At 40.1% G+C, this 21,207-nt stretch overlaps 1 long non-coding RNA gene across 2 annotated transcripts in view; it reads left to right on the top strand.

Annotated features, from left to right (window-relative positions):
- Positions 1–18,578, top strand: part of LOC142078680 (uncharacterized) — a 46,316-nt gene extending 27,738 nt beyond the window's left edge. Inside the window, exons 1-4 of one of the 2 annotated variants that reach the window (XR_012672319.1) lie at positions 10,333–10,355; positions 12,938–12,992; positions 16,881–17,012; positions 17,687–18,578. This is a non-coding gene — a long non-coding RNA (uncharacterized LOC142078680). Of the gene's footprint in view, positions 1–10,332; positions 10,356–12,937; positions 12,993–16,880; positions 17,013–17,686 lie in introns of those variants that run through there. The other variant, XR_012672320.1, reaches the window with a different exon arrangement.
- The last annotated feature ends 2,629 nt before the right edge of the window (positions 18,579–21,207 follow it).

Here is a 21,207-nt window from a genome sequence, read left to right as displayed (position 1 = left end):
ATCCAATTCATCAATATGAAAAAAAATTGAAGGAAAGATTAAAAGTTGTTTTTAATGAAATACAAGAGAATTAACTCACAAAATGTGTCCACATTCTTATATTTCATGCAGTCCCCTGCTGATTACATCTTTTATTGATATCCATCTGAGTTGCTGATGAATCTCTTCTATGCATTCTTCACTCCTCCAGTGTAATTGAAGCTTACCTATCTGAGGTATATTTAGATAACTGGCTGATTGTGGTGCTGTGCAATTGATTTTAAATTGATGCTGAATAGTGGAATAGTCGCTTGTGGTACAAAATAATAAATGGAAGCAGCTCTGAGGTCTGTCCAAGAGCAGTTTAAAGATCAGGGTTAAATCAGACCTTGTGAGACTGGGCACAAATCTGCGCAAGTCGATGGAATCACTTATGCCAGGGCTGAGTGTGGCATACTGAACTATGAGCTGGGTTTCCAAAGTTTTCTGGGTGCACAAAATACCACTTGATCTGAGCTTTTCTTGTTGGTCTTTGTCTAACATAGGGAAAACTTCAGATATTTTGAAATTTGCTAGGAAATAATGAGAGCAAAAATGAAAAGCTGCTATCTTAGAACAGAAACTATTCAGGTGTTTAAGACACTAAAAGTACATCATGGTAAATAACGGTCTGACTCTCTGCTTTCTCTGGCTTGAAACAAGGACTTAAACATAGTTGTCCCTCCTTTCGGAAGTCAACACAATATAATTTGCCATTTGGCTCTCCTGTTAGGTCATTCTTCACCCGTCCTCTGAAATGGCAAACAGATCTAAGACATGTTTCCAGCACAAAAGTTACAAATGCCTGATTCTGGATATGTTTGCATGAAATGAACTTTTGTCAGAAATTAAGTTAAACTTAACGTTTTTTCACCTAGCTCCTTAGTACATCCTTTTACCTGAGAATATGGTCTGGCTTGGTCTTCAGCGAGCTCTCTGATCTGTGTCTTCAAATCAACTGAATTTTGTGTTAGGCATCTAATGACTCTTTGGAGGTGAAAAAGAGTTATAACTTGTGATTTTAAAAGTTGGAAGTTTTAGTATGGATGTCAACATACATGTTCAGACTTGCTGATATGGTAGGTAGGAGCTCATTGCAGCTTCACCAGTTATGTAAAAAAACTTTCCATTTTATTTACCCTGGGAAAACGGTGCCTCTCTGCTAACATCTGTATGTCAAAGACAAGGATGGGTTTATTTTGAGCTTAGCTTATTAGCAAAAAGCTCAGGATCTACTCTCTTTCTTGGGCTGATGATTTGTAATAGGCTGAGAGCTGAAGCAGACATTTTGTATCGTGTTGCCCTTCATTCAGTAGACTGAAGTAAAAGAAAGGGCTGAAGGTTTGACTTGCTTGGCAGGCAGCAAGGAAGAAATCCTGACTTCGCATGTCTGCCATTCAGTTTAAAAATATTGAATGCATCTGATGAAATGGAACATTATTCCTGCCCATTTTAATTCTCTCTAAAACTTTTGCAGACTGACTTTCCACAACAAAATGTGAAGGTTTCTCTGCTTCTCTGGACATGTCCTGGAAGATGCCTATTGCTCACAGCTGCCTTTGAGCTAACTGAACTGCAGCTCAGATAATAGGACTCTCAGTTTTGCCAGTTGTATTAATTTGAACTTGTTGAGTAGGTGAGAAGAGAAATGAAAATAACTGAGCCAGAGTTACATTTTTTGTGGCAAAATTTGACGTAAGGAAAATATCCTTTTGCTGGTTCTAGCTGAAGGGGAACGTATATTTTACAGACGCAGAGGAATTTTTGCTGAAACCATTCTTGTCCATTTTTCTTGAAGTCACATTCTGAAGCAATTTATTTTAAAATCAAAAACTTGCTATCAGGTTGCAAGGAATAAAAAATAGTAAAAGCATGTCTATGGATTAAATTGTATACTTGGAAGGTTTTGTCAGTTACTTCCCTTGATGTGGTTTTCTATTTACTTGAGATACTATATAGATAAGAATGTTTCAGATTCTTGACACAACAGTAGTACAGATGTTTAATATCATACTTCAGAAATTTTAAAATTTAGTAATATTTTGCAGATCCTAATGATGATTTTGAATTCTTACAGTCTTCCTCTGTTGAATGATTTCACAGTAGTTTTTTCCACCCTTATAAAATGGGGATGCCATAGTAAAACATTTACATTGGCTTTCACATTTTTTCAGTGATGGAGGCATGCTTTCTTGTTTTTAGAGTATTGCATAGCTTTCACCTGACTGTCCTCTCTTCTATCCAGTTACATACTAAATAATATATGTAATTTTTGATTACTCTTCTAATAGAAAAAATGTTTTGGGGTTAAAGTACTAAACTGATTAACAACAGGTCTAGTGTTAGCGCCCAGCTCTGCCACAGGCTTCTTGCCTGGTCCTTGGCAAGTTGCTTTATCTCTCTGAGCCTCCTTCCCTGTCTGTTAAAGGATGGAAGAGGGTTGATGGTTCGTCCTTTCTCCCATTCTTCTTCTAGAAGAAACTTATTCTGGAGAGTGTTTAAACAAAACTTAAATGCTACTGTATTGGTAGCTTAACTACATGTTTACAGCTTTGCTTAAGTAAGTATAGGTATATGCCATTAAATCCTTTCCTGAACCAGGATCATGGACTGAAGGTTGTTCAAGGTAAGAAGCACCCTTGAGAGTGTACCTGTGTTTGTACATTATGTAGGGCACCCGCCAGGGAGGAGAGCTCGAGAGGCTTTAGGGGTACAAATGATTGTAAAGGGTGTCTCTGTTCGAACTGTTCCCTTGCACACTGGATCTGCATCAGTTCTGCTACCGCAGCATGTCTGGAGGATGGGCTGAGGTTGCTACTTCTCACGCTAAAGGATTCATTTGGGGTCTATTTCTTTGATTTCAGCATGACTGGGCTGCATGTGAAACTGCTCTGTGATCCTATTAAAATGGGAATGACTTTGTCTCACTGTCCTGCAATGGAGGAGTCAGCAGCTACTGTCAGGCTGTCTGAGAAACTGCGACAGTGAGTTCTTGGCTGTTTCCGTCTTGCGAAGCTAATGGTAAGCAGAACAGCCCAGTTAAGAGTCAGGTCTGGTCTGATCTCTTTGCCAGTGAGTGCTGACCATGAATGCTGTGAGAAGTGCTGTTATTTAACTAAAATTCTAACTATGGTAGAAAAAGCTGTGCTGAAAAGAGATTTTTACTGTGTTCAGCCCTGAAATGCAAAATAAGTATATTTTGATTCTGTATTGGGTTATGAGTATGATTACTTACTTATTGCAAAACATGGTATAAATAGCAGCCCTAGATGCAGCCCTGGCAAGCATTATTGGCGTTATTGGCAATCAGCGTGAAAGGAGGATACTTGGTCTTTTGCAGAATTGGGCTGTTTATAATTGGAGTTGGTGGAAGGGAAGCTGGGCTGTAATTTTACTGAATTAATCCCATGCTCGGAGATTAATTTTAAACTTTTTTTTTTCCTTGGGGGGAAGATTATCTCTTTGTTTGGCTTAACATTCAGTGGCATTTACACTATGCCACTGGTCTGAATGGCTCACATAATTTCATTTTTAAGTCTGAAACTAATTTTGCATTTTGAATCCCCTTTCTCCCTCCACTACTCAGAAGGGAGCTGGAGATTGTTTTAACTGTCTCATCACTGATGAGCAGTTGCATTATGTTTAGTTTCAATCAAGTTATATATAAACAAAATGCTTGCTCCTAGGCATTCCTCCGGAATGTTGAGGAGCTAGCATTTATATAATTTTATAAGAAATACATTGATAAACTGAATGAATTGATAAACATATATTTTTCTTTAATACATGATTGGTAGGAGCCATATAAGGATAGTGAGGATTAGAATTATCCAAACAGCAACAGAATTAAAAACAAAAATCTGCTAATATATTAGTTATACAGGGAAGAGACTATAACAAACTGTCTATCCCTTCTGGAAAAAATCTTATTAGTATTTGTATTTTAAAAAATCTGAGTTAGAGTTGGTGCGGTTGAGTGTTTGCTTCACGGACTGTGTATGTTGAATCTGATTTGGATCACCTCTGTGTGTGCAGCTAGGCATCCTTCTGAAAGACAATGCAGAAGCCTGCTTTATCTATCTTATTGAGAATCAGCCCCCCCCCCTTCCCCCCCCCGCTCCAAACTGGTTAGAAAAGTACTGACGCTTCCCTTTGTTTCTTTTTAGGTGCATCATTTTTCACCTGTATTCGTTGGTGTTTCTTTTCCAGTGTAAGCTGTGTGTGATTGATCCTCCAGTGTTACTAAAAATTAAACATGATCTAACTAACTTTAATTGCACTTCCATTTGTAGATCAAGCTGTTCTCTCCTTATGTCCCATGAGACCAAGATGTGGCATCAACTGTGAAGCCAGTTTCCATCAGACATTTAAAACAAGGCAGAAAGATTACTGTGTGCATATCCATAAACTGAAAAAAAGAGAGCTCCTCTAAGAGCTGGAATTAATTTCTTCATGTTTTTTTTCCCAGTCCCATGTAGAAAGTGTTTTATTCTAGGTGAACGGGTATGTGAAAAGGTATGTTGTCCCTTTAGATGACTTGATTCAGATTTGAGTACAGATGAAAGCATGCCTGACATTTATTTCCAAGACTGTATTGGGATACAGGGCGACTATTCAGCGGCTGAGTTTTGTGTTCGTGCTGAGAGGCAGCAACATGCTAATGTACCACAGAATCCTTTCTTACAGGTGCTAAATAAACTGCGCTGGGATTTCACTGACATAGTGCATCAGGCTTCAGCAAGGTAAATTATGGTAAGGACTTATGCGTATTCAGTAATGGATGTCAGTGAGTGGACTAATATATTTATTGTGATGGTGAAAATGGAAGATTTGAGCGCATGTCGTGGAGTTACTGTGCTCAGAAGCCCATAGAACAATACTGGTTCTTTTTCATATCTATCATACGAAATCATCTTTAGAATACAAAATTCAAAGTTAGTTAGTTTTATTGTACAGATCTAACTTCAGTGAACCATCAAAAGCCCACATCTATCTCTAGCAAATTTTGTGGTTGTTCCTGGTGGATGAAGGGTCGAATCTTTCTGGTATGGATTCTCTTCTGCTGTGGGGAAAGGGAAAAAAGGAGGATTGCTCAGCTGCCATTATTGGTGGTAGTGCAATATGAAGGTTAAAGCTAAGATGAGAGTTTTACCGGTTTGCGATAGCTTCCATGCCAGCTGGAGTCTGCCAGAAAGCATTGTGCTCCTGTCAGTTCCCATCACTGTTTCTAAAGCTTTTTGGAAAGGTGATGCTGAGGGTCTGTTTCTGCTGAGAGTTCCCTGTGCCTGGGGAATTACCAGCAGCAGAATGTAGAGCTCATTTCTGATTTTTCTGCACACCATGAATAGCACTTGGGAAGTAGAGCATTTGGCCTTCTGGGATGTAGTTGTATTAAGCTGCTCCTTGCCCTCAGATACTGCCAATATATCTATCTCAAAGTTAAGTTCCACGTCATTCTGATATCTGCCTGTGAATACCCTGAAAAATTCATTGCACTGTTGACTTTCAGTGTAAAGTGTGAGTCAGAAGTCTCCCGAGTGACTGTCTCTGCCTTTGCTGCTTATGATTTCATGATAATAACCTCACTTGGAGATGGCAGATGTACAGAAAGACTGAGTCTGTTTCCCAAACAATGTACAGGCTAAATCCAACAAAAGAAAGAGATGAAGATGTGTGGGAAAGGCTTACGGTATATATATCACGCAGACAGGTTGATGATAGATGTGTGCTGATCTTAGTTCCCACTCTTCATTGGTATCGCTTGAATAAATATGAATTGCTTCAAACTTCCCAGTCTTCAGACCTCAAGAAACCAAATGGCAGCTAATTTCAATTGTTTTTTCAGTGAGTGCATGCGGTGTGGAAACACATCCGTCCATTCCTGCTTTGTGGTTGGAAATCCTTCTTTGCCCGACCTCCCGCTGAGGCTTTCGGCTATTTGTGGCTTGTTCCACATGCAGCTGCTGTTACTCCAAAGTGTTGCTGCGGCAGAGGGGTGAGCTCAGTGTTTGCGTTTTGTGTCGAGACCGAAGGCTGTGTGGGTGTGCTGCTGGGAGGAAAGGACTTTGCGGTAGCAGGTCCTCACTTTGGCTTTGATCCTGTGGGGAGGTCAAGGCCATTGCTTTCCAGTGCACATATGAGCAGGCTGTGGACCCTTGCTTACCTGCTGCTTTAATCTCAGGGCCCACGATAAATAAAGGTGCTGAGGTAGTTGCAGACAAATGGTATTTTTACAGAGTTAAAGTGTTGTCATCCAGATGGGAGCAGGCAGGCTCTCACTGATGATGGATCAGGCTTTGCTGAAGGCTTCAGCCTGCTCACCATTGACACCGTATTCACTGACTGTCAGATGAGCCCCGAGTTAATGTTACTATTTATACTGCTTTTGTGGGAGAAATCAAGTAGTGCAGAATTCTGATGACTCTGTGCCCATGCCTCAGCTATCCCAGACCCAAGTGTGGAGCTTGGGGGCAGGGGCAGCTCTGTCATTGCTGGGGGTCAAAAGGGACTGCCCTGTCAAAAACCCTTCATCGAAACATAGATCAAAAAGTACAAGTGTTTGCATAATGCCTGGTTATGACATGTGATGAAAATTTTAGCATTCAAAATTTTTGAAGGGTTAGAAAGGGACACTTGTTTTCCACCTCTACTTTATAAGCTTATCTGAGCACATAAGAACAGGTTGACCTTCGAGTCACGTAGGTTCCTCAATATGGAAATATTTTTTGTTTGTTGTGGTTTGGTAGACTGTCTCCTGTAGTTCAGGGCTTGTCCTTGTACAGTTCTCCTCCCTTATCTCCCTTGAGCCTGAAAATAAGTTTTCCTGTGGGGAAAATGTGTTTCCAATCCTTTAGTTGCAGAGGCAACTTTTAAAATATAAACTAGTAAAGTCTGTGTGAGTTTCCAGGCATTCTGGCTATGTCTAAAATGAAGATATAACCAAGCTGGCTTTGAACCACGTAGCTTGCATATAACAAGGACAGTGTGCTGAGTTGAAGTAGCTAATTAGCTGTGATGAAAAGCTGATCCGCGGGGCTGGGTCAAGGCAGCTACTTTGCTTGTGGACTAGCTTGTTCCATGAAGCCTCCAGGATCTCGCTGCAGCACTGCACCATGCTGAGCAGGCACATCTCCAGCAATGAAAGGTTGTACTGCTGTAAGCTGCCATTACTAATCTTACTGAGGTGCTGTCTGAGGCTGTACCCTGGCTCCTTGTCAGGCTATGACCCTGGAGTGCACAAGGCTGCTTCCTCGTTGCATCCATTGCTCTGATTTCCGCAGAAAGGAAAGCCAAGCAAGTTCCAGGATCCCAGCTGGGCAATCAAAATCCTGGAGCATGCTCTGCTTTTTCTTGGTAATTAGGTACAGCCTTAGGCAGTAAGGGTGGGATTCATCTCATTTAACTGAAGTGTTGGAAAGTTAGCTATCAGTTCCGGACTGGTTGTAGGTTTCCTCAAAAGGAGAGAGGCAGGTACTTCCAGTGGATGCTTTATCTTAGCCTGGAAGAGATGAGATGAATCACACTCTGGAGGTGCCTGTCTTTCTCTCTTGACTGCATAGAAGCAGCCTCGATTACGTTGAGCTTGATGCCGGTCTTTTAGACAACTAAAGTTCGGTGAGATGCATCTTTTGGTATTTGAAGCTGCATATAAGCCATGCGCTGGAGCATTTGTCGTTCAGGGTATAGTAAGAGAAGAGGCATGTTCCTAGTTAGAGGAACTGAACTACCTAGTATAAATAATAGCTTGTTTAAAGTGATGAGAAGGTGCTATGTGAGAATAAACCATCTGAGACCATTTAAGAAAAAGACAAACTCAAAAATCCCACAAAGCCTAAGAGTTCAGCCAAATCAGTATATGAATCTAGCTGGAGCAATTGCATGAGTAGCTAAAATTAGCACCTTATTAGATCAAGTTAGCAGGACAGATTTTATGGGTAGTATTCCAGGGAGTATGCTCCTTTATTTTGCTTGGTTTGACTCCTAATCTAGCCATATATATAACAAATGCCTTTCTATTTCATTTCCAATAGATAGCACCAGTTCACACTGAGTATTTTTTTTTCTTTTTTCTTTTTTTTTCAGTGAATTTACATGTGAATCAAAGAGGACCTTAAAATGTCTCCTTTTCACTCAGAAAGTTCAGTATAATTCTGATGCAGTGACTGTGGGTGTACGGACCAGGTGGGAACTATGGTGTGCTCTCACAGGTGTTGGTTCTGTTCGGCTTCAGCTACCAAACAGACCCTTTTCGAACATTTTTTGAGTAGATTGAAAGCTAATTTTTGGGAAATGCTGAGAAAAATGACAGTGTTATCAGAGGGCATGCAGATCCCTAGAGGACAGAAAAAGCAGATTATGAAACAGGAAAGTGACTATTATCATTCTTATGTCATGCTATACATTTATTCCACCTAAACTTCTAATTTTACTTAACACATTTTGAAGTGAATAATTTCTTTAGTCTTGCCTTTTGTAGAGGTCATTTTATCTGCTGTAAGTCTTTCAATACGCTTAGAATTAAAATTGCTACTCACTTACAATTATCTGAGATTCCTGCACAGCATTTTTCATCTGTAAGACCGGCTGCAGCTCAGTTTGGCAGAGGCAGCATGCTGTGTACAAGCACCTCACTTCCAGTAACCAAAGGTAGTTGCGTAGAAGTTTGTTTTCTTTCATATCTGTAGAACAATTATGGGAATCTTCATCTGTGTCTGCGTTCTGAAAGTATGCAGGATATTCAGTAGAATAGGACAAGATGAAAAGATTTAAAATAAAGGTCAATTCCTTAGCTTTTTAATTTTTTTTAATACATTTAGCTATTGTGGCAGTCCTTGTTATATATTATTGCACCGGTGAGTTGAAATCTGAGATATTGTATTCATGGTTTGACTGTTAATGTTCTTTTTGTCTTCAGATCGTACATGAGTTGTGAGGAGAAAGATGTTGCATATGATGGAGCTCTTTACTTGGCAAGCAGTTCCACCGAAATAAAGGATGACAAAATCTTACTGAGTGGAAATGATTGAGTTACATTTGAATTGTGCTAAATTCACAATTGATGAAGTTCAATACGGGAGTCTGACAAATGACTGAAATCTACATTTCTGCTACCTAACCTTAAACTGTCTGAAGGCCAAAGCAAACAGCAGCTTAATTTGCAGCATGCTCAGGACTGAGTCTGGACTGAGATTTGCTTTGTGAAGATCTGACCTGGCTCTATGGCCCATCCTCGCTCCAGTTGCCGAGTAAATGGGTGAATTGTTTGGCCTTGCTTTTTCTGCTGTTTTTGAAAACACTGAATACATGACTTTGTAGCTTATTGATGTTAATGTGAACTACCTGTTTCTTGTACAGTAATCAAACACTGATTCAGTTCCTACATTGTGGTGCCAATAGCAGCAAAAAACTCCATGTACTTCTCCAAGTGTAGGGCAATATGAATAATGATGCTCCAACTGATTCTGGAGCTTCTTGTATTTATATTGAGTACTTCGTTTTGTAAATCAGTATACAAAAATATCAGCATGTATTAGTTTTTTGACCAAACATAAATGACTTTTTCCTGATCTATTATCAAAGCAATTTCATGTGGATAATGTCATTTCAATGTTTATGGATACCTTCTGGATTTGTAATATTTATGCACTTGGAATAGATGTATAGAATTTGTTAGATGTCTGCTTTTTTTTTTGTCAGGAGGAAAAAGGAAAACGTTAAGAGCTAAATTGTTATGACTTTATCTAGGCTTTTAGGTGATTTCTTTTCCCAAGTGCTCTGAGGTCAGGTTAAATGAGTTAGCTCTGATTCCATCAGTGCTTAAGACTTGGTTGACCAGCTACCTTCGAGCTCTGGAAAGCCTGCCCCAACCACTGCCTGTGCAGGTATCCCAGCATGCTTTGGACTGGCATGTAGAGCTCTAGTTTTAAGCAGAGCAGAATAAAAGCCACTTAGAAATTTAAAATAGTTGTCCAAAAATGTGAAGGATAGTTGAAAAAACTTTGAATTGGTGGGTGTCTTTCTTGGCTATGTTTATCAAAGGATCCAGAGAACTACAGGCCGGTCAGCCTGACCTCAGTGCCGGGGAAGATTATGGAGCGGTTCGTCTTGAGGGCGCTCACGAGCCATGTCCGGGACAACCAGGGGATCAGGCCCAGCCAGCACGGGTTCATGGAAGGCAGGTCCTGCTTGACCAACCTGATCTCCTTCTATGACCAGGTGACCTGCCTAGTGGATGAGGGAAAGGCTGTGAATGTGGTCCCCCTGGACTTCAGTAAAGCCTTTGACACTGTCTCCCACGACATTCTCCTAGAGAAGCTGGCGGCTCACGGCTTAGACAGGTTCACTCTTCGCTGGGTAAAAAACTGGCTGGATGGCCAAGCCCAGAGAGTTGTGGTGAACGGAGTTAAATCCAGTTGGCGGCCGGTCACGAGCGGTGTTCCCCAGGGCTCAGTACTGGGGCCGGTCCTGTTCAATATCTTTATCAATGATCTGGATGAGGAGATCGAGTGCTCCCTCAGTAAGTTTGCAGATGACACCAAGTTGGGCGGGAGTGTTGATCTGCTGGAGGGTAGGAAGGCTCTGCAGAGGGACCTGGACAGGCTGGATCGATGGGCCGAGGCCAACTGTATGAGGTTCAACAAGGCCAAGTGCCAGGTCCTGCACTTGGGTCACAACAACCCCAGGCAACGCTACAGGCTTGGGGAAGAGTGGCTGGAAAGCTGCCCAGAGGAAAAGGACCTGGGGGTGCTGGTTGACAGCCGGCTGAACATGAGCCGGCAGTGTGCCCAGGTGGCCAAGAAGGCCAATGGCATCCTGGCCTGTATCAGAAACAGTGTGGCCAGCAGGAGTAGGGAGGTGATCGTGCCCCTGTACTCGGCACTGATCAGGCCGCACCTCGAATTCTGTGTTCAGTTTTGGGCCCCTCACTACAAGAAGGACATTGAGGTGCTGGAGCGTGTCCAGAGGAGGGCAACGAAGCTGGTGAAGGGCCTGGAGCACAAGTCTTATGAGGAGCAGCTGAAGGAACTGGAGTTGTTTAGTCTGGAGAAGAGGAGGCTGAGGGGAGACCTCATCGTGCTCTACAACTACCTGAAAGGAGGTTGTAGTGTGGTGGGGGTCGGTCTCTTCTGCCAAGTAACCAGCGATAGGATGAGAGGAAATGGCCTCAAGTTGCGCCAAGGGAGGTTCAGACTGGAGATTAGGAAAAATTTCTTTACTGAAAGAGTGGTCAAGCCTTGGAACAGGCTGCCCAGGGAAGTGGTTGAGTCACCATCCCTGGAGGTATTTAAAAGACGTGTAGATGAGGTGCTTAGGGACATGGTGTAGTGGGCATGGTGGTGTTGGGTTGACGATTGGACTGGATGATCTTAGAGGTCTTTTCCAACCTTAATGATTCTATGATTCTATGATTCTAAAGCTTAAACAAACATGATTAATAATTTTTTTTATTCAAAAATAGAACAAGAGATAGTCAATTGCACATCCAATAATTGAAAATCCTAAATGGGTCAAATTTGGTGACAGTAACTGGTTTTTATTCCATTATTTTTAATAGAATGACTGAACATGCCTCATTGTCCCTATTTCTGCAAACACTTAAGCAGTTAACTCCACATATAAGCAGCAAATAAAATAAATGAAAAACATTTTATATAATAGCTGGGAGGATTCTTCTGTACAGTTCTATAACACCCATGCAATGTAAATTGGTTTATTCTCAAGCTCCACAGATAGATTAATAAGCAGATCTCTGAGTGACACCGTGGAGTATACAGTTTGGTGATGGCAGCACTACATTTTAATTAAGTGATTATTATTTACTTTAAGTAGATTTCATAATAGGAACACAACAATACATAGGTAGCATCAAGCTAGCTACATCCAAAGACAGAGACTGGTAAAAATCCAGCCTACTGGTTGCATTCTACTATTGTTGAGGAAATTGACTAAAAGAAGAAAGTTGATAATAAATTGAAGCTAGAGAAAAAGTGAAATTGAATTTTACATAAAAATGCTAAATTTTGTGTTTAGAACAGCATCTTGCTATCAATTCAAAATCCAATCCATATGGAACATGGGGCCTTGAGGATTTAGAACATTATAAGTCATCATCTAGTGATTTCTTCTCACATTTTCATTGACCCTGCCCTTGAAAATTGCTAAATGCTTCTCTTTTACAAAAGGAAGAGTCTTAAACCACAAACATTCCCTGAGCATGTAAGTTTGCATTTGGTATCAACTGGTGTTTTTTAGAATTTGTGGACTATAAATCTCTGTTATTAGCAGAGACAGCTTCTGTGTATTTAAATGTCTGGAATTCCTCACAGATAAACTTTTAATGATTATTTTGGTGAGCAACAGCAGCATTTAGTGAAATGACCCAGGGATGGGAAATTCAGTGCTTATTCACCAAAAGGGGAAAAATAAAAACCCGCAGCTTAATAGGTAGTGAATGTGTCTGAGTGTGTCAACGGATGGACTTGATGATCTTAAAGGTCTTTTCCAACCTAAACCTATGATTCTATGATTCTGTGACTTCAGTGACTTCAAGGGTTGGATCGTGAATCATCTTCCTGCAAGACTGAACACAGATTTTTTCTGAATACTTTTTTGACATTTTTCATACTGAAGAATACATAAATCTATCTTTTTTTTCATGCAACTTGGCTTTAACGGCACCAAGCAAGTTATGCTGAACAAATCAGTCTATTACTTCATGTCTCTTGTTAAAGTTTATTATTCTTTCAGATTATCATGAAAGTTATTAACTGTTATGATTTCAAGTGCACAGTTTTGCCTATATTCACTTATGTAGTTACTTTGCCGTGTTTTAAGGAAGTAACTGATTGCAAAAGACATGCCAAATATTAGGCCCTCAATATTACCTTAGAAACTACAGAGTTTCACCTTCTTATTTCAGAGCTAGGAATGGGAGCACATTACTTCTCTCCTGGCAACTTCTGGATTCTTTCAAGGTAAACAGTACTAATTTCTTACTTCTGCTGCTCACTGCTGGTTTTGCTTTCCGTGTCCAGAAGAGACCGTTACGATGATATGATCTATCCCTCAGCAAAATACAAGCCGTTCACTTAACACCAGACAATTTTGTATCAACAACATAGCTTTATGTTTGAGTTACGACAAATTTTTTAGGATATGTCATGCAGTAAACACTATCTTGGTCCATGTTCTCGCTCTCTCCCAAACTTATCCTCTCCTTGTCTTGAGGAGATCCCTTTTTCAATCTCTTTCTCTGTACTTCCAGCACGCTCCAACGTAGTTCACAGATGTATATGGCTGTGGTTGACCCTGCTGTTCGGCAACACGACTCCCAGATTGAAGACTATGCTACTTGACTCTGGACAGGACTGTGATGTGGACTGTGTTACACATCGAGTGACAGCATTTATAAAGTATTTTATTATAAATGCATTTATAAAGCATTTATAAAGTATTTATAAAGTATGCAGTGTCTGGTGTCATAAGAATAATAAAAAAACCACAAGTAAAACTTAGTGTGATTGTTTCGGTCTGTTTGGTCCAGATAGGTGCATAATTGGCTTTATTACTTATTAATCTTTATTACTTATTAATCCCGTACCTATCCGGGATAGTCGTCTTAGTCTAATGAATCACGACTCCTGATTAGGTGCCAGAAGACAGCACAGGGTTTTAAAAGCAAAGGAAAGCAAATACTGTTTTTCCTTCCCAAAACACTCCTATTTTTCCGTGCCAAACACTGTCAACCTGCCAAAAATAAACATATGTAATACATTTATTCATCTGCTTCTCTTGATTATCCCAAAAGACATGTCAGTTCCAAGCTTCTGAGCTGGAATCTGACCTGCTGATACGCTGGTGTGGAAGTTGTCCGAGTTAAGAAGAGAAGAGATACTGTCTTGACGCATCAGTAAAGGGATGGGGCAGGAACTCTTTGGAGCCATCCATGCTGCAGGATCTAACTGGGGATGCTAGCCTTTACTACCAACTTAAGTCCCTTCAATGCCAGTCCTAGATGCAACTTACAGGTGACAGACCACTTGACTTTGAAAGTATTCCTGGAGGACACAGCTCTCACCAAAATGCAGCCTAATAGCTCTGATTTGGAGTCTTTAAAGAAAGGGCTGTCAACTTAGTGAGAAATTGCTTATAAACAGAGAATTTTTTCTAAAGCAAATTGATATTTATTGATCATTCCTTTCCTCATTACAGGAGGAAAAAACTTTCTGTAGAGACTGCACAAAAGTCCTTTCAACACAGGACCAGGTGAAGTGGCTGTGTTCCTCTCTGGAATATAAACTGACTCCTCCTTTCGTCTTTACCTAAAGCCATTTTTTTTCCATGTGGTTTCATTTTCAGGGTTAGGAGTGCAAGGACTTAACAGGAATTTGTGGTTGAGATTTACTCTGCTTTCAGTTTCCAATTTAGAAATAAGTTATGTTGTTGTCATTATGTAATGAACTGACCAGTTAATGAGCTCTTTAACAGGTACTAAAAATATAAATTAAGATCTTACAGAACTCACTAAAGGACATTAAAGGCTTGATTTGAAGGGCAGATTATTTTCTTTATTAACAAAAATTCAAAACCCAGTCAGATATTTGATGGTAGATCTGCGTGTCTAGAGAATGACAAAAAATTGTTTATCCCAGTGTTTTTTTTTCTTTAACTAACTTAATATAAGGGTAATAAAAAGGATAATATAAATTAACATTGGCCCTGAAACTGGATATCAGGATTTTGTTGATTTGGTATTGACCCAAATACAAATAGAGTATGCAGTCCTTGCTTTCTGACCCCCTTCACTTGGAGAAGTCTGCATTCAGAGTCGTATGTGAACAAAAGCTTCTCAAAGCTTCTTAAAACCAAGTATATATACTAGCATCTTGGAACAAATGGAATTTTAGATCCAGAAGGCTGGAGGTATATCGAGACTTGAATCTTATATTAGGAAGATCTTGGCTGATAACCTTCTAACTGTTTCAAAATCCTTCTAGCTGTGATTGTATGAGGCAGCAATGTGTTGTAGTGGTGCTCAGTCAGCTGCACTCTGTGGAGATTACAGATCTTTTATCACCTGCAAAAAGTTAATCTAGCAGTCCTCAAGGCCATAGGAGTCTTACTTTTGTCTTGTCGCCCTAGAAAACAGATCTGGGAAAGACCCATGTGGTACTTAGTCCTTGGCAACACAGCTATCCATTTTAGCTACCCACTTGAAAATGTAGACCGAAACATTCCTTGTACTAACATTAGCTATGATGAGATCACTGGACATGTTACTGGTGATTTCATAATTTTTGCATAATCTATTCTGCCCGTATAAAATAACCAAATGATTGGTTAGGGGCTGGAATTTAGAGAGTGACGCTTTTATTTTCTCTGTCTTGCTTCTGCTACCCAGGACATGATTGGTTTCTTTCTGATTTCTTCTTGGCACCCACACTTAGATTATTCCTTTCCCTTCATGTTGATATATGCTTTTTGTTTCTTCTTGACCTTCAGGAAAACTCTTTTAAGATGATTGAGCTTAAGGCAAATCGAGCGTGAGGATGTGTCCTGAATGAGCAGGAGATGCTACCCAAGGGAGGGGAGAAGGTGGAGGGGGAAGGGAGCCTAGCAGAAAAATTCAGTATATTTCTTAATTTTCCTTTCACAAATTGTTTTTAAAATTGTCCAGAAGAAGACCAAATACTTTGGACAGGGAGCACTACTCTATTAATTTCCATTTTGGGAATTTCTCTTGAGTGACCTCCATGGGCTGTTTTCTTCAGTTGTGTTTTTGCAACCTTTTCTCTTTGAAATCTTAAAGATAATTTCTTTACATGAAGAACATCATGAATTCATATTGTATGATTATTTTTAGCCACATTTAAGCATATAGCTCGACATGCCTGTAGCAAAATAACATTGGTGCTGGCAGAAAACAGGTAGTTAAGCAGGTAGGCTGTTAATATCTACAATCATATCTTGAAAGCCATCAATTATTTGTGTTCCCAAGTTTAACTGTTTTTATTTAATATAATATTTACCCTGCAAACTGAGAAATAGCAGCCAATCTAAGCAAGTAATTTGCTTTTCCGTATTAATTTCACTTCTTGTGCCAGGCTCTGTAAATGTTTCCTCATACATCATTGTCACGGTGCCATATATTTGAAATGTCATATTATGCAGTGTCTGGTGTCATAAGAATAATATTAGCAGCAGGGAGGGACAAAAATACCCTGCAGAGAATAAATACTGGTGTTGCAGTTCTACAGAGTTATCTGAGGGTTGTTTGGATGTATAGAAGTTACATCTTTTCAGTATTTTAGTCACCCCTTGAGGAACCTTTTTCCTGTACTGAAAACAAATGGTTTGTGCATTTCAGCTGCAGTATTTCTTTCTTTCCCTAGGCTCTTGCATCCAAAGTGAACATGCCAGAAAGGGCAGATAAATGCCATTCTTTTTAGTAGTTGTTTTCCAATTATTGTTAGTTCACAAGCCTTTTATGAGAAATTATAGTGCTAAAGCAAAGTAAGAGGCAAACTTTCAGATGACTATATGTATTGTATGTAGGAGACAAGGGCTCTATTCTGCTCTCCTGCCCCCCATTTACCATTAGATTTATACCACACTAGCACAGCAACTGAAGATTAAACAGGGATTAACCTTTCTGGTTATCCACAATTTCTCACACTATTTGTAGCAATAATATAATTTACCACTGGGTTATTATTTTCCTAGCGGAGTAATACTGCTAGAGGTTAGAGAAGTCAGGGCTGTGTAATAACCTATTTATAATAATAAGTGAAAGGTGATCACATTATTATCCTCAAGAGGCTTCACAGAAGGAGGTCCATGTTATGTTGTGTTTTGTCATTCAGGCTGTGTATTTCTACCCAAAGCAACAAATTCTGTGCAGCATGCCCCTGGAGCCAAGCAATGCCGACTTTCCTCCTCCATCCCTGATCCCTTTTCATGGCTGTTCCCACTCCGTCAGAGGATTTAACAAGGAGGTACGGAGCTATTTATGTCAGCATCTCCTCTTAAGGTTTGAGCTTTTCTGTTCACCAGTCTATGGTGGATAAGTTGGGAGGGCTGAAGTCCAAATTTAGTGTCCCTGGGCTTGATTCATTTGCTCATGCATGAAGATCCAGTGCCATCTGAGCTATCCGAAGGGATCTCTCTAGCAGCCTCCAGAAGGGAATGGGTGTCACAGAGGTCCTGTGAAATATATACCAGCTCTGCAGGGATTTATCAGATACTCTAGTCTCTCTCAAGTGGCACTAAGATATTTAAATATGCATCACCACATCAGGCCCTCAATATTCAGTTTGCAAATCGGAAATTCATCTTCTATTTTCTGAATATCCAAATCTATAGGATAGCAATTAAGAGGCTGTGATGTTCTTGAAGGGAAAGCAATTGCCTGTCAGGATGTCTAAATGCCCCGCACCATTGCTCAGGTCCAGGAGCAAACACAGAAAATGCTTGGCATTTCAACCAACTGCCTGTGTAGGAGCAGGGATGAGCTGGATGAGCACCATCGTTGTGGCTCTTCTGTAACCTGAAGAGACCGGTAAGTCTCTCCAGGACACAGCTCATCTTGGTATAATGTTAAAATTAACCATAATGTAACAATTTAAGAACTGGTGCCTGCAAATGCCTATCTGTTTTCATGTCTTTACAGGCAGCTTAGATGACTTGCTTAGACCACACGTCTGACTTGCAGGTTGCTTGAGTCAGTAAGAATGAATTCCTACTTTCAAAGAAAAAAGAAGGGTTAGTTTGAGTCAGATCGTTGACCCAGGCAGAGGTATCAGAACCCAAAATTTGCATGCAAGGTAAAATGTCCAAAGTATTTTTATACAGACTTCATACATAAGTCACTTGCTAATCTTTTGCTAGAGTTACCTATTTCTTGAATCAGCACTTTTAGTGTTCCTTCTGTATTTCTAGACATTAATTATGACGTCTCTTATACAATGTAGTAGTTCATATTCAGATAAATTCCTAGTACCTTTCCAATAGCCTGAAGTCCACTGTCTGAACTTTCCAAATAGCACAAAATGCTGGATTTCATGATTTAAACATGTGGTACATCTGTTTTCTATAGTCATGTGAAATTTAAGGTGTCCAATGCAGAAAACATTGGGCTGCTGTACACAATTCAGAATGAATCGTGATGTGTTGTGGTTCCTATTTTTGGTCTCTTCATTGGTGCCTAGTGTTTCATCTTGTGAGTAAATCATATAAACTTTCTATACAATTGTCTATTTCAAGCTATATGATTGTATTAAATTGTATATAGTTCTCTGGATGTCCTTGAGAATTTATAAAAGTGCATTACTGTGTTACTCAGATTTATAAAATACTTTGAAATATACAGATGGTCTTGGTTTCATCTATGTTTGCCTGTTAAAAAAAAAAATTATTGAGTATTTCTTGGTGTTGATTTTTATTATTTGTCTTGATTCCAGTGTGGTTAGTCTCAGTGTTAAAAATCATGAGTCAATCTGGAAGTTGTGGAACTAGCTTTGACTTCATGAAATGTGCAAAATAAATAATGCATGTGTGTTCTCCTTCTGTATTCCATTTATAATTACATTATCGTCATTTTTTTTAATGTACCCATGACTAATGAGATACTGATAAGAAATAAGCAAGAGAAATCTGTGATATCATTGAAATTCTTGAGCTGAGACTATAAGAACAAGTCCAAATGGCAAGAGTTCAAATAATGCTTCATCTGTTCTTAAAACCCTCTGATGCAAGGATTTCTTAACTTCCCCAATGCTTCAGGACTTAACTGTCCTTATAAACAGACAGATTTTCCCGACACCTTGCATAAATCTTCTTTTTTACCAGTGTTGCCAATATCTTGTATACAGAGGGTACACAGAAAGCAATTAATCACTGCCATGTTTATGACAATACCTCACATACTCTCATTATGTCTTTTCTCTGAAACTAAGCCAGTCCTATTGCTCTATACTCTCTCCTCATATATAGTGTTTATCAGTCTTGCTGATTTCTGCTGAACTTAATTTCCTAAATTGCCACTTCTGTGTCTGATGAACTGCACCCACACCTGTACATTCCAGATTTGCATTTGCCTTTTTTGCATCAGCATTGCATAAGTGGCTCCAGCGCAGTTTATAGCTCCCTGGTCCTCTTCTGCTAGGTTTTTTTTTTGGCCATTTGGCATTGATGATGGTGGTGGATGTGAGGTACCTCTGGTCTTTTGTCAAGAACAGGACCTGACTGTGTGAGGTGCTGTACGAGCAGAGCACACCAGACAGCTCTGCCTCCAGTTCGCCTTCTCAAACCCCGGCAGTGCTGTGCTCCCTAGGACAGTGAGGCGGATCCTCGCCGTACGGTGCTCATGACTTATTCAGCTCAGCTGAGACTCTGTCTCATGTCTACTACTTGGAGCTTAACTTCCTCGTTGTTTGAATGGATTGTATTAAATCTCCTTCTGTTTCCAGTAGTTAACAATAGTTAGCTGAAAGGAGCAATTCTCTGTAGAATGTGTGCAGGTAGTTCCTCCTTGTAACAAGGAAACTGCTGCTGTTTTTATCCAGCACGTCCTCAGAAGGTAGCGGTTTCACCCCGTGTGCAGCATGAAACTGTTGGAGTTGCTTTCTGCAACGTTCATTTTTGCTCTTGACATTTACAAAGCCTCAATTAGGAAAAAATCTCACGTGATCATTATATCCAGACTGTGGATATAACAGGTTAGTCACATGGATCAGTGAAAGCTTTGCCTTTGCGATCAATAGGGCCAGGATTCCACATGGTATATCATAAAGTACATTTTTGTATTCACTGATTCTGCTTTCCCCTGTCTTAAGCAGGCACTGAAAAGGTATCTGGTGTCTCCAAGTGACATGAAGTTGGTTGGCAGACTTAGTTAAGTCCTCCTGGGGAATTAGACCTTTTGAAAGCCAACTAATAGAGTATTTCCTTTAAATCCTGTATTTCCTGTATCCATCTTTAAATACAAATATCTCATCTTCCTCTCTCCCCTTTCACAGTCATTAAATGAAAGTGAGAATTTTAATTTGTAAAATGGTTTATTTACCTAGCTTTGCCTGGGACTTATCAACTGCAGCAACGTCACAGACAGAGAACTTGTATTGACCGTAGACATTTGCCGGCACTCTGTGTCTTTTTAGGCCGGGAGGTAACACTGCTGACGGCAGCCCCGGCTCTTCTCAGCAGCATAGCACACGTTCATGGTCACAGAAACGTATATGGACTTGGCTTCTTCATTTTAACTGCTTCATGAAAACAAACGATTGTTAAAAGCTCTGCGGAGAGCAGCATTTTGAGCCTTTCTTTGGAGACGCAGCAGCCGCTTGCCGTAGCTGGCTGTCCTGCAGGTGGCAATGCACAGCAAGGAGACGGCTCGGCGGAGGGACGCGAAGAAAGCGCAAAGTTAAAATTAGCTTGCTTCACAAACGCGTGTCAAAATGCTGCCTTGTGCTTCTGGCTGGTGCGCCCGGCTGCTTTTGCTAGCGCCAATAATAAATCTGAGTCCTTGTGGAAACAAGTGCTGGAATCATTGTTGGGATTGCTGTATGTCTGCAGTGCGCTCTCTGGGCTCGGTCGGGAATGAGCATTTGTGATCCTATTCCCTCCCCTTTTCAATTTGTCATCTTTCTTCCTTTTTTTGTGTTATGTACAGAAGTCCTTGGTGTAAGGGGAAGGCTGTAAAATACCTGCAAGCCAATTTATAGCTTCTGTTTCTGTAGGTGCACCAGAGGGCTTCTTTCCTTGTGGTATCCTTCCAACTGGTTCTGGTGGGCACTTTGCTGTCAAATCATTCCAGCTGTTTCACTACAAACTCAAACACTGACCACGTTTTCCAGTCTTGTTACCACAGTATTTCATATCCGGATGTTCCCTTCACCATTGTCTTGGGGCTTCTACTAAGGTTTTCAGTACAATAAGAATATTCTGCAAGACACTTTCTTTGTAAAATATGAGTATCTTCAGCTTTAAACAGTCACTGTCAATTTTTTTCTCACAGAAAATATTTTTTTTTCCTAATTGAACTACTTGTGCAGCTAATAGTGACATTTACAAAAGAGAAACTAGAGAAGCTGTAGCAGACCACTCACTGAAATCTAGCAATCTTGATCATAGACTTCATTACTCTTCATGTAGTTTTATTCTGTTCATGTTTGATTTGATTAGAAATATTTC

The sequence above is a fragment of the Calonectris borealis genome, chromosome 2, assembly GCF_964195595.1.
Source record: "Calonectris borealis chromosome 2, bCalBor7.hap1.2, whole genome shotgun sequence".
NCBI lineage: Eukaryota > Metazoa > Chordata > Aves > Procellariiformes > Procellariidae > Calonectris > Calonectris borealis.
Note: the sequence above shows the minus strand (reverse complement) of the source record. Positions and strands in the feature narration are given on the sequence as shown.